Genomic DNA, 10,828 nt, shown 5'->3' on the forward strand with positions numbered 1-10,828 from the left:
TTCTTTCTTTCTTTCTTTCTTTCTTTCTTTCTTTCTTTCTTTCTTTCAAGATTTTATTTACTTATTTGACAGAGAGAGAGAGAGAGCACAAGCAGGGGGAGCAGCAGAGGGAGAGGGAGAAGCAGGCTCTCTGCTGAGCAGGGAGCCTGATGCAGGACTCCATCCCAGGACCCTGGGATCATAACCTGAGCCGAAGGCAATGCTTAACCATCTGAACCACCCAGGCACCCAGCTCCACCTTTCTTAACACACAACTTCCACCTGGTGGCCCATGACTGCTTCTATCATAATGGCCACATTCTAGGTAGCATGAGGGGGTGGGGGGGGGGTTAAGAGGGGGGGAGGACAGGCCCCCGTTTCCCTTAAGAATTCTGCCAGGAAGTTGTGCACCTAACTTCTGCTTCAAATCCAGTGGCCAAAATTTAGTCACATGGCAATATATGAGAAATGCAGTGTTTATTTTAAGCAAACATGTGTGGAACTAAAAATCAGAGGTTACTTCTGCAAGGTGGGGGAGAGATGGCGGGGGTGGGGTGGACCAAGGCTGTTATGCGTGATGTCGACTTCCTTGCATGTTTTAAGGAGAGATTTGAAGCAAATACGACATGTTGTTAGCAACTGCTTAATCTTTGTGATGAGTACGTATCAGTTCCATGATTTTCTTAACTTTTCTGTTTCTTTGAAACTTTCATGATTTAAAATGTTTTAAGGAAAGTGTAGAAAATACAGAAAAAGAGTAAAGAAGAAAAACCACTGGTCATAGTTCTCCAGACACATATACGTATCCATATATGTTAAACACCAGCATGAACATTTTGGTGGCCGGCCCTTAGATCTCTCCCCGTACACGTTTTTACACAATTGTGCCTTAAAACTTACATAGCTTGCAACCTCCTTTCTAATTCATTGTGTCATAAGTATTTTCTGTGTCTTTTAAAATTCTTATAAAATTTAATACTTAATGACTGCCACGTCATCTATCATGAGGATATGTCATAATTTAATTAACCCCTTGCGTTGAACATAGGAAACTTCAAATGAATTTTATATTTATGCATTTTAAATGTACATATTCTAACTTGTGTTGCTGTGTCTCCAGATATTGCTCATTTCAAGGTAAAAATAATTCTTGATGTCCCTGTTCATTTGCATTTCTAATTCACTGTAGAAGTGATTTTTGCTTTCCTAAGAGATTGTGGTTTCCTAGCGTTCCTGTTCAGGAAGTATCTATTCCAGACAAAGTCTTTGGACCAAATTTCTGAGCATCACCTGAAATCCCCTAAGACCCAGCACTTCCTGCATATTTTCCTGACTCTCACAGAACTTTCACTGATTTCCTGAGAGTCTCATGTTCAAGAGGAGTCCACATATATCAGAGAGATGCACATCAAGGATGCTGGTCCCCTGGGATGAGTAAGAGCCCGCAACACTCTGTACTTCTGCGCTGGACCAGCCTGATCCCACGAGACCACCATCACAGATGAAACAGGCTCTGAAAGCCATATTTTGGTACACTTGGTGAATGTGGTATAGGTGATCATTTTTTTTAATGCTACTTTTGATTCTATCCATGAAAAGAATGATTCCCTTCTTCTCTCTTACTCTCTCATCCACTTTTAGTGACCTTTCATGTAGACCATGCATAAAAGATACCTTCTGGAACCTCTCTAATGGACTGTGCTTTGTCACACATGCTTCCAAAGAGACTTTCGAACCCCGTCTAGATCCTTATCACCGTGAACTAGATTCTGGTGATGCAGTTTCAACCTGAGTCTAAAAGATAGCCTGACTACAAATCATAAAACGATCTATTCAAGGAAAGACTTTCCAAATGCAACCCCCCAAACTGATGAAGTCACTCATTCAAAAAATAGTTGCTGGGGACTCAGTGTGCTCCTGAAATGCACAGACTAAACGTGGGAGGTCAATTAGGTAAGTACACAATTAAGACAGTGTAACACATAAGTAAGCAGAATAGAAGGTGTTAAGGGAGTATTAAATTGAGTGAATGTGTGAGTGTGTGTGTGTGTGTGTGTGTGTGTGTGTGTAAAACACAGACCTGGCCCTTTTCTCTGGTGCATATGCTATGAATCACTTCCATTAAAAGAAACACATTGACTCACAAGTTCTACCCAGTAATTCCATGGGAGCCTGTATCCCACTCAGGAACCTCCCTTCTCCTTCTGGGTCCTTTCCCAAATATTCGTAACTGGCATTCCATCCTCATCATTGTATTCTTCATTTTAAGGTAAAAAACAATTTTTGGTGCCCCCATTCATTAATAGTTATAACTGAGGGCACCTGTGTAGATTCTAATCACACGTCCCTCACAACCCCATTCTTGGGGGCTCATCTTCCATGAGGCCTTTTCTGGTCATGTGGCAGCCCCGATCTGCTCCATCTTACCACTACCATTCCCCCAGGACTGACCCCAGAAGCTTCAAGAAGGATTCTACAATAAGATTTCTACACTAACAGATTGGATCAATTCAGATCATGTTCAAGTTACCTTTACCCAGGTGTTTGTTTTGTTTTGTTTCGTTTTTTATGGACATTGTAGATGAAGCCCATTGTAAAGACTCAATAAATATTTGTTGAGTGAAAGAACAAATAAATCAATTCCTGTGCTTCTAGATTCCCCTTAGCAGAGTGCTGAGCACATAGTTTTCAATAAATTGTCAATTGATTTCCTTCTGTGTTACAAAATTATGAATGTATCAACAGATTTTTTTTAAACTGGGTATCCTTTTTCTAGTGATTTAGCTTGGCATTTTGTACTTAATTTACCTTCAATTAGATATGAAATGTTTGGCAGCACCTTTTCAGAAGGGGTACTGAGATCTACCTCCCAATTTTGAGATGAGAGATATAAAAATTTTTTTAAAAAGAATCTTTAGTCAAGTCCAAGGTTCTCAGATGGCTGGCTAACTCACGGCAGGACCCACACTACTGGAGCCCAATCCCCCTAAAGAATGCAAAAAGATCCTTCAGTGTGTCACCTGATGGTCACTTTCCTTAGGCACAGGTGCAGCACATTACAGGGTACCCAAAGGATAAGATAAAGTCCCCCAGGATGCATCCACATGAAGATCTACCATCACATATTCTTCACTTCCTTACCTAACAGGCTGAATGGTGTCTCCTCAAAATTCATGCACTGAAGTCCCAGCCCCCAATACCTTAGAACGTGTCTGTATCTGGCGATACACTGCAATGTAATTCAGTTGAAGTGAAGCCATTAAAGTGGATCCTAATCCAGTATGACTGGTGTCCTTATAAGAAGAAAGGAGGTTGGGACAGAGACAGGTACACACAAAGGGGAAAGACCAGGTGAAAACCGAGGAAGAAGAGAGCCATCTACAATCCAAGGAGAGAGGCTCAGAAAACAACAACAATAACAAAACAAACAAAAAACCACCACCAACACCACCTCAGTCTTCTAGCCTCCGGAACTGTGCAGGAAATGAATTTCTGTTGTTTAAGCCACCCAGCACGTGGTACTTTGTTAGGGCTGCTCTTCTGAACTAATACATCTCCCATGGAAACCCTCCATCTGAACTTTGAGTGCTCTGCCTGGTTATCCATATTACAATCATGGACACTTGCCAGTGGGGCTTAAAAATGGTATACCAGCGACCCGGAGACGGACATACCCACCCATATCAGCTCAACTGCTCCCTGCCCGTGGAGAGCAGTGCTGGACAGCGACCCTCCCCAGACCCCGCCCCTCATTCTCCATCACTCCCCCTTCCCGTTTATGTCTGCCGTGTAAGGGGCAACCTGTCATTATCTTGTTTATTGTCTGTCTTCTCTAACAAGAATGGAAGCTCCATCAGGGCAGGGGTCCTTTTGGTATCCCTAGTACCAAGCACAATGCGTGCCACAGAGGAAAAGATGTTTATTGAATGAGTCTATGATCTGTTTTTTGAATTCTGTCAGTGGGTACAAGCTCCATTTGTGACCCATTAACCCCATCATAACTTGTTCTGTTTTTTTTTTTTCTTTTTTATTTCAATGCACTGAGCTCTGGAATTCCAGCGGAGAAACCTGGAGCTGACTTCTGCAAAGGAAGTTGAAGTGCAAGCCAGAGATTCGTTCAAGGTGCACTCGTCTGCCTGACAGCAACCGTTCACGCTATTTTAAATGATGAAGGCCGGGCAAGGGAGGTGAGCAGGATGCGAAATCCATCAGAAGAATGATTCAGCATTCAGAGTGTTAAAAATGAAGCATGTGTTATAAATAATAAAACACACCCAACTGTGCATATTAAGTTGTAATTCGATCTCTGGCTTCTTCTGACATTGATAAACCACTCCAAGCCTCCTTCTTGGGGTTTCTGACTCCACGAGTTACTAACCCCTCTCAGTGGAATTTCTACCTTATTATTATTATTATTATTATTAGGTACCATCAGGTCTATATTCTGCACGTATGAAAAACAGGGGACGGAATGAACTGGACAATGCCAGATTTTGCTGGAAACGATGCTGAGCCCGTCATGAAGAGACAAAACATGTACTTGTAAATGGGGCACTGAGGGGCAGTTGGAGCAAGTGAAGTTGCTGGATTCCGGGCTCTATCAGTAAATTCAGGGAAGTGCAACAGAGCAGTGAAGAGCTCTTATCGGATGTCAAGCGTTCAGGTCCTGGAGCTCCAGCTGTCTCTACCCTGGGCTGACCTAGAACAACACTCACTCTCCAGGAGCAACTGCATCCTCCAGGTGGCCAGAGGGCCGTGGGCTGCTCTGTGTGCCAGGGAGCAGCATTCCCATCTCCAGCACAAAACAACGCTACCAGCAGAAATGTCCTCTTAAGGCTTCTTGCCATCTGATCAAGAGGCTTCACTGGACTTCTCTTTGGAAAGCAAGTCCTGCTGCTCCATTTGCCATCAAGGCTTTCAGTCCCAGCTAAGGGCCATGCCTGGGATCTGATCTGGGAAGGGCATCTCCAGGGGCTTGGAGAATAAACATGAGCTCACTCCTGCACCTATTCACCACTTGGGGGGCTCCCAAGTCCCCTCCTCCTCCATAGCAGGTTTATTCCCTTGGGGGCAATAGGGCGGCTGCTGAAGCTACTGAATGTGCTGGGCCGTTCTGCCCCAAAGCACTTAGCTAAATCAGAGGAAAGGAATCTATGCCGCCTAAAAATAGCAATGGAGCATTGATTTTTTTTTTTTCCTCACTTCTCTCGACACCCTGCTCCCCTCCCCACCAGTCACTTTCACTTCAGCACGTTTCCCCCTGAAATCAAGTGAAGGAAGGTTGAGGAGAAGTGGAGGGTCAGGAGTTAAAGCGGGAAAGAAAGAGCGAGAACAGAGAAGGGAAGGGGACAGAGAGACACAATCACGGACGGGAACCCCCCCACAGGACAAGACACACATTTCTTATCACTCGGGCCAGCGGGAGGTGGCTGCTCACCCCCACAGGGGCTCCTGACATTCACAAGATGGTCTTGCTGAAGACGAAGCAACCAGAGCATCCCGAAATGGACATCCTGGATGTTCAAGGTCAGTCTGCGCCCCTCCTGCCGCAACAGCAGGAAAATCACTCACTTCTTCCTTGGAGTTGTCTGCTTTTCAAAAGACATTCACCAAGAACAGGGTGTGGACGTACACACACACACACGACTCCTATCAACAGTTTATCCCTGAGGGATGGGGTGCAAGTTCGAAGGAGACACTCTATTGACTTGAGACCTTTTTATTAAAAAGCATTAGGATCATAAGCAATTTTTACTTCCTTTTATAGTTTCCAAATTTTCCATAAGAAATCACATGCTTACGTAATTTTTAAATTTAAAAAAAAAAATTCTTGTAAAAGGAAGAAGAGGCTTTCCCAGGCATGATCATACTTAATACTCTCAACAGCCCAGTGAGGTGAACAGGGTGGACGTGGCTGAGGATTCAGGGTCACTGGAACTTGGGTTATTATCCCTCTTCCCCCAGCTACCAGAGGTGAAAACTGAGCAAGCGATTTGACCCACGCCACAGACATAATTGGATAATAAAACCCAATATTCCTAGAAGAATTATAGCAAATGCAACATATTAACCCTTATAATAATGCTTGGCACGTGATAAGCACCCAGTAATTAGAAGGTACCGTCATTATAATAATAATTATTATTAAAGAAGCTAGGAGATACACCCAGGACCATACAGCAACACAGCTAACAGCAGCCTAAGCCAAAACCAGAACTGAGTCCATTTAACCCACATTCCAAGGGATTAAACAGGACCCATCCGCATCACCCACACTCAAGAGTGTCAGACTGGAACAGCACTTCCAGAGCCTTCTCTGGAATCAGTCTCAGAGGAAAACCTCTGTGAGATGTGTACAGCGGGGGACATGGGTCTACCCAGCCCTGGATGCTTCCCAATCCAACCCACAGATGTTTGGGAACAAAGAATGTTACCAAAATAATGCTTAGAAGAAATACTCTTTGTGCCTGGTGGGCATGTCCAGAGATGAAGTTTTGAAGGAAAAAAACTAAACGTTTATGTGGATAAACCTAAAACTGACCTCTTGCAGATTTCAAAAAGAATTTTTAGTTGCCCATATAGGGAGACAGCAACAGAAAAGTAGTCTGAATATTCCTCAAGCCTGGTCTCTGAGCCAGTATCAAAGCAATTCCAAAATTTACCAGTATTTCAATGCACTTTAGGGCCTCCCTCATCACTTTCATTGGAGACAACATGATTGACTTCCAATCTCTTTTAAACACGCGTTACACCATTTAGATTGAAGCCTGAACAATATTTCAGGTTCTCCAGGTGTTTCTGTTCCGTCCTGGAAAGGCCTGGAAAGAGGGGTCACTTCGATTCTGCCTGAAACCAGCAGTGAGGCATCACAGAGACCCGAAGCCCATGGATGGGGAGGTAGGGTCTGGCCACGGTGGGGGACAAATATGATCCAGTGGTCTCATTCATTGCGGGCCAGTGATGACCCCTGATCTTTGCCTGGTGCTGTGCACTTTCAAAGTGCATTCCGGTACACTCGTCCACCAGCCTCTCAATAATCTAATAAAAAACAAACATTATTAGCCCCATTTTTCAGCCCTAGAAACTGAAGGCTCAGCAAACAGAAGCGCTGTTCTCAAGGCCATAAGGCGAGGAAAGAGAAACACAGCTTGAACTCTGTATCTGGTCCGCTCTCCACTACACCTCAGATGCTGCTTGCACCTCTCGTTCCAAAAGGAAGAGCATTCCATTCGATCTCTCCACCATCCCTGCCATTTGTCTAGACAGTCTCCCCTCCGAAACCACTAAAGCTCAGACCACAGCAAGCAAGCCACCGCGCAATCACCCGATGCCCGCTGGAGTCCTGACAACGTTGACAAAGTCCTTGGCAGGCCCTTCTATTTCCGTGATCAATGGCACTGTGGCCCGAACCAGAGCGGTCGGTGCTGATCTCTGCCGTGAAAATATGCTCACAGTGTACACAGGCGTTTATATTCCAAGCACAGAGGATGAAATAATTCTGCACCGTGTCCATTTTTGTGCTGTGAAGGCATACGGTTGCTTTGCAAGCAAAACAGTAGATCTTTCATTTGCCAGTGACATTCCACAAAGTGCTTATAATTCAGTGTTAGCTTATCAGCCAGCCAATCTCCCACTCTAGGGAATGTGTCAGCCATCAAAAAGGAGTGGAGGAGGTGTGCTGCATCGTAATGGCTTTCATTTCATCAGACTTACTTTCTTAAGGGCATTTAATCAATGAGGACAAGGAGTAGGCAGATTTTTAAATAAATGTGTCACTTTAGGTTAATCCACAGCACGGCTGAATGTATTTGTTTATGCTACACCCAAATATGTCTCTCCGTGGCTCAGCAGAATTGATAATCTGTAAATCAAAACACGTTACAAGTAGTTTCAAACTATCCCCCCAAGGAACAGCTTTATTTGACCTGCCGCAGTGGGAGATGTCCCGGAAGTTTCAGGGACGAGTGTGGTTAATGTCAGGACTGCGCAGCATTCTTGACTCAATTGCCACTTCCATTGACAACAAAGCTTCTGATTCTTTCATTTTCCTTTCTTTCATTAACCAGGTGAATAATGTGCTAAAAAAAAAAATGCATTTGGGATGACAAAGGAGCCGGCAAAAGGATGGCAAGATGGAAAGTGAGGAAGGCTGCAGGAATTTTAATTTATTCTTGGGGCTATTATTAAATGCAGGAGTGACTAAAAATTAAAAGGAAACCAGAATGCTCCTGATGAGGCGTGCATCACTCCGCACTGATTATGCCCAGATACCGGCTTCTGTTTATTCTCTCTGCTTTTTGCATCCTTAATGTGGCCCAGACAAACAGATGAGCTGTAATTGCATCAATGCGGGTCCCGTGTCAAATAGAAATTTCTTCTGCCATCCATTATCAGCTATCTGAACTGTCAAAATATGATTGTCACATCTGCTGGAAGTGTATTGGCCCGCTTGTGATGGGAATGCGGTTTCGGTATTTTACATTGATTTTCTTAATGCTGGCCATAAGCGTGCCCGTGTGCAGACTCGTGGATCTTTCCAGCTCTTTCAACAAAGCTTGACCTGTGTTGACATTTGTCCCTAGGCAGCAACATCCATTCAGAGGAGGATCTCTGCTGAGGCTTTTGTTGGAAACACTTAAATCATCTTTTCTTTCTTTCTTTCTTTCTTTCTTTTCTTTCTTTTTCTTTTTTTTTTTTCTTTCTTTCTTTCTTTCTTTCTTTTTTTTTTTCTTTCTTTCTTTTTTTTTCTTTCTCTCTCTCTCTCTCTTTCTTTCTTAAACAGAGAGTGTTTACCAAATAAGATTGAGACTGTACGATCCTTTTGACACAGTAGCTAACAAAAGTTATTAATATTCTGTGGGCTTCAGAGCAAGAATCTATTTAATGGTTGCAAGAATCATGCGAATCCCAGGCACAGCCTTAACTACAGCTTTTTACAGATAGAAAAGGATATCCAGATCAGTGTGTGTGTGTGTGTGTGTGCGTGTGCGTGTGCGTGTGTGTGTGTGACATTGCAGAGGACAGTGGAGGCTGATAAAAGCTCACTGTATGATGTCTCTTCCCCCATTTCTTTACAGACAGCCAAGGAAGAAGCTGGCTTTCTTGAACTTGGGAAGTCATTAAGCTGCCAGGGCTTGTGAATGAACATCAGAAGAAAAGATGTTGCTCTTCATTTCATTTTATATTACAGAAAAGAGTGACATTTAAATAATGATGCATAATCTCTCCCCTGGCCCGGCAAGGGCTGCCTCGGCTACCACAGGGTGCCAGGACCTCGGAGTTTCTAAGGACGCTCGGGAAGAGGACCCCAGCCCGAAGTGCACCTATAAACATACATAATAGCCAATTTACAACAGAGTCAAGTCAGAATGGATATTCATGTGCCAGCTTGTAGTACAATTCAGCCCTCCATTCTGAGACAAATTAAATTCATTCTTGTGCATCCTGGTGGTAATATACAATTAGCTTGCAGAAAACGGGAATGTATTTTCCTAACGTATAGGAGCCTTTGGAAATTTCAAGGATAACCTCCCCCGTCCCCTTGAATGTCATCTTTAAGTGTGTATCTCCAAAGTTACATAAATCAAACCATTTGGTAAACTGTGTGGTAACCTTTTTAAATATAGCTCCCTGTTAGCTTTAACATCATTATATCCCATTGTGATGAAAATGGACTTTCTGTATCCAGTGATAATTCTGCATGCAATTATCCAGGCTTTTCTCAGACTCTAGAGAAATCTAAGCTAATTGCTTTGGGACTTTTCCTACATTTCCATAAATTCTTTGTTAATTTTTCATGAGAAACTGTTATTGCAGTTGGCCCTTAAAGTTCCCATTGTATTCAATAATGTAAAGAAGTCATTATAAAAACAGGAAGATTTGCTGGTGTCCCCGCCTGAGCTAGGCTTCTTTTGATCCCTGTGTATTCTCAGGTGAGATAGGTTCTTTTTTTCTTCTTTTCTTTCTTTCTTTCTTTTTTTTTTTATACAAGCTTTTCTTCATTTGAGTTTACTCAAAGCCAATCTAAAAGAGGTTCTACGTGGTGCACGACCTTGTCATTATAGGACATGAATTGAGTTTGCTTTATCTGACAGTTGGCTCTGGAATTGCTTTTATGCCTACTCATCAACCCCAGAGACAAAGAACTCTGTTTTAAGTGATAGAGGAGCAACCGAATGAGCCAAGTTTCCCAGGGAATGCTCTGAAATTACCTTAGATGTTTCATTTGATTTATTGATTGCTTCAAACCCAGAGTCACAATTTCTGTGGCTTCCAATAAGCACTACCTAAGGACACCTCAAACACATTGCAGAGATTTTCAGGGGTTTTTCAGCCTGATTGTCTCCTGTGAGCTCCCTTGGGTACAAGAGCACACTGCCTGGCACCACGAATGCAACCTGGGGACACCAACCAGGTGTGCAAAACACCAGCAAAATGAGAACACGGCAAAGCCAAGACACAAAGAGCCAGAAAGAAAAGTTTGGCTTTGGGTAATTCATCCAACATTAGGTGTCCAAAAATCTAAAATGAAGCTCTTTTAACTTCAAATAAGTTACCCTAACCTTGTCATTGTCATGGGCCATGAAAGGTCGGGGTCTTTGGGGCGCCTGGGTGGCTCAGTCGGTTAAGTGTCTGCCTTTGGCTCAGGTTATGATCCCAGGGTCCTGGGATCGAGCCCCACATCGGACTCCCTGCTTGGCGGGAAGCCTGCTTCTCCCTCTCCCGCTCCCCCTGCTTGTGTTCCCTCTCTCACTGTCTCTCTCTCTGTCAAATAAATAAAATCTTGAAAGAAAGAAAGAAAGAGAAAGAAAGAAGGAAAGAAAGAAAGAAAGAAAGAAAGAAAGAAAGA

Source organism: Callorhinus ursinus, unplaced genomic scaffold (genome assembly GCF_003265705.2).
Source record: "Callorhinus ursinus isolate GAN/ISIS: 27379988/994484 unplaced genomic scaffold, GSC_fseal_2.0 scaffold30, whole genome shotgun sequence".
Taxonomy (NCBI): domain Eukaryota; kingdom Metazoa; phylum Chordata; class Mammalia; order Carnivora; family Otariidae; genus Callorhinus; species Callorhinus ursinus.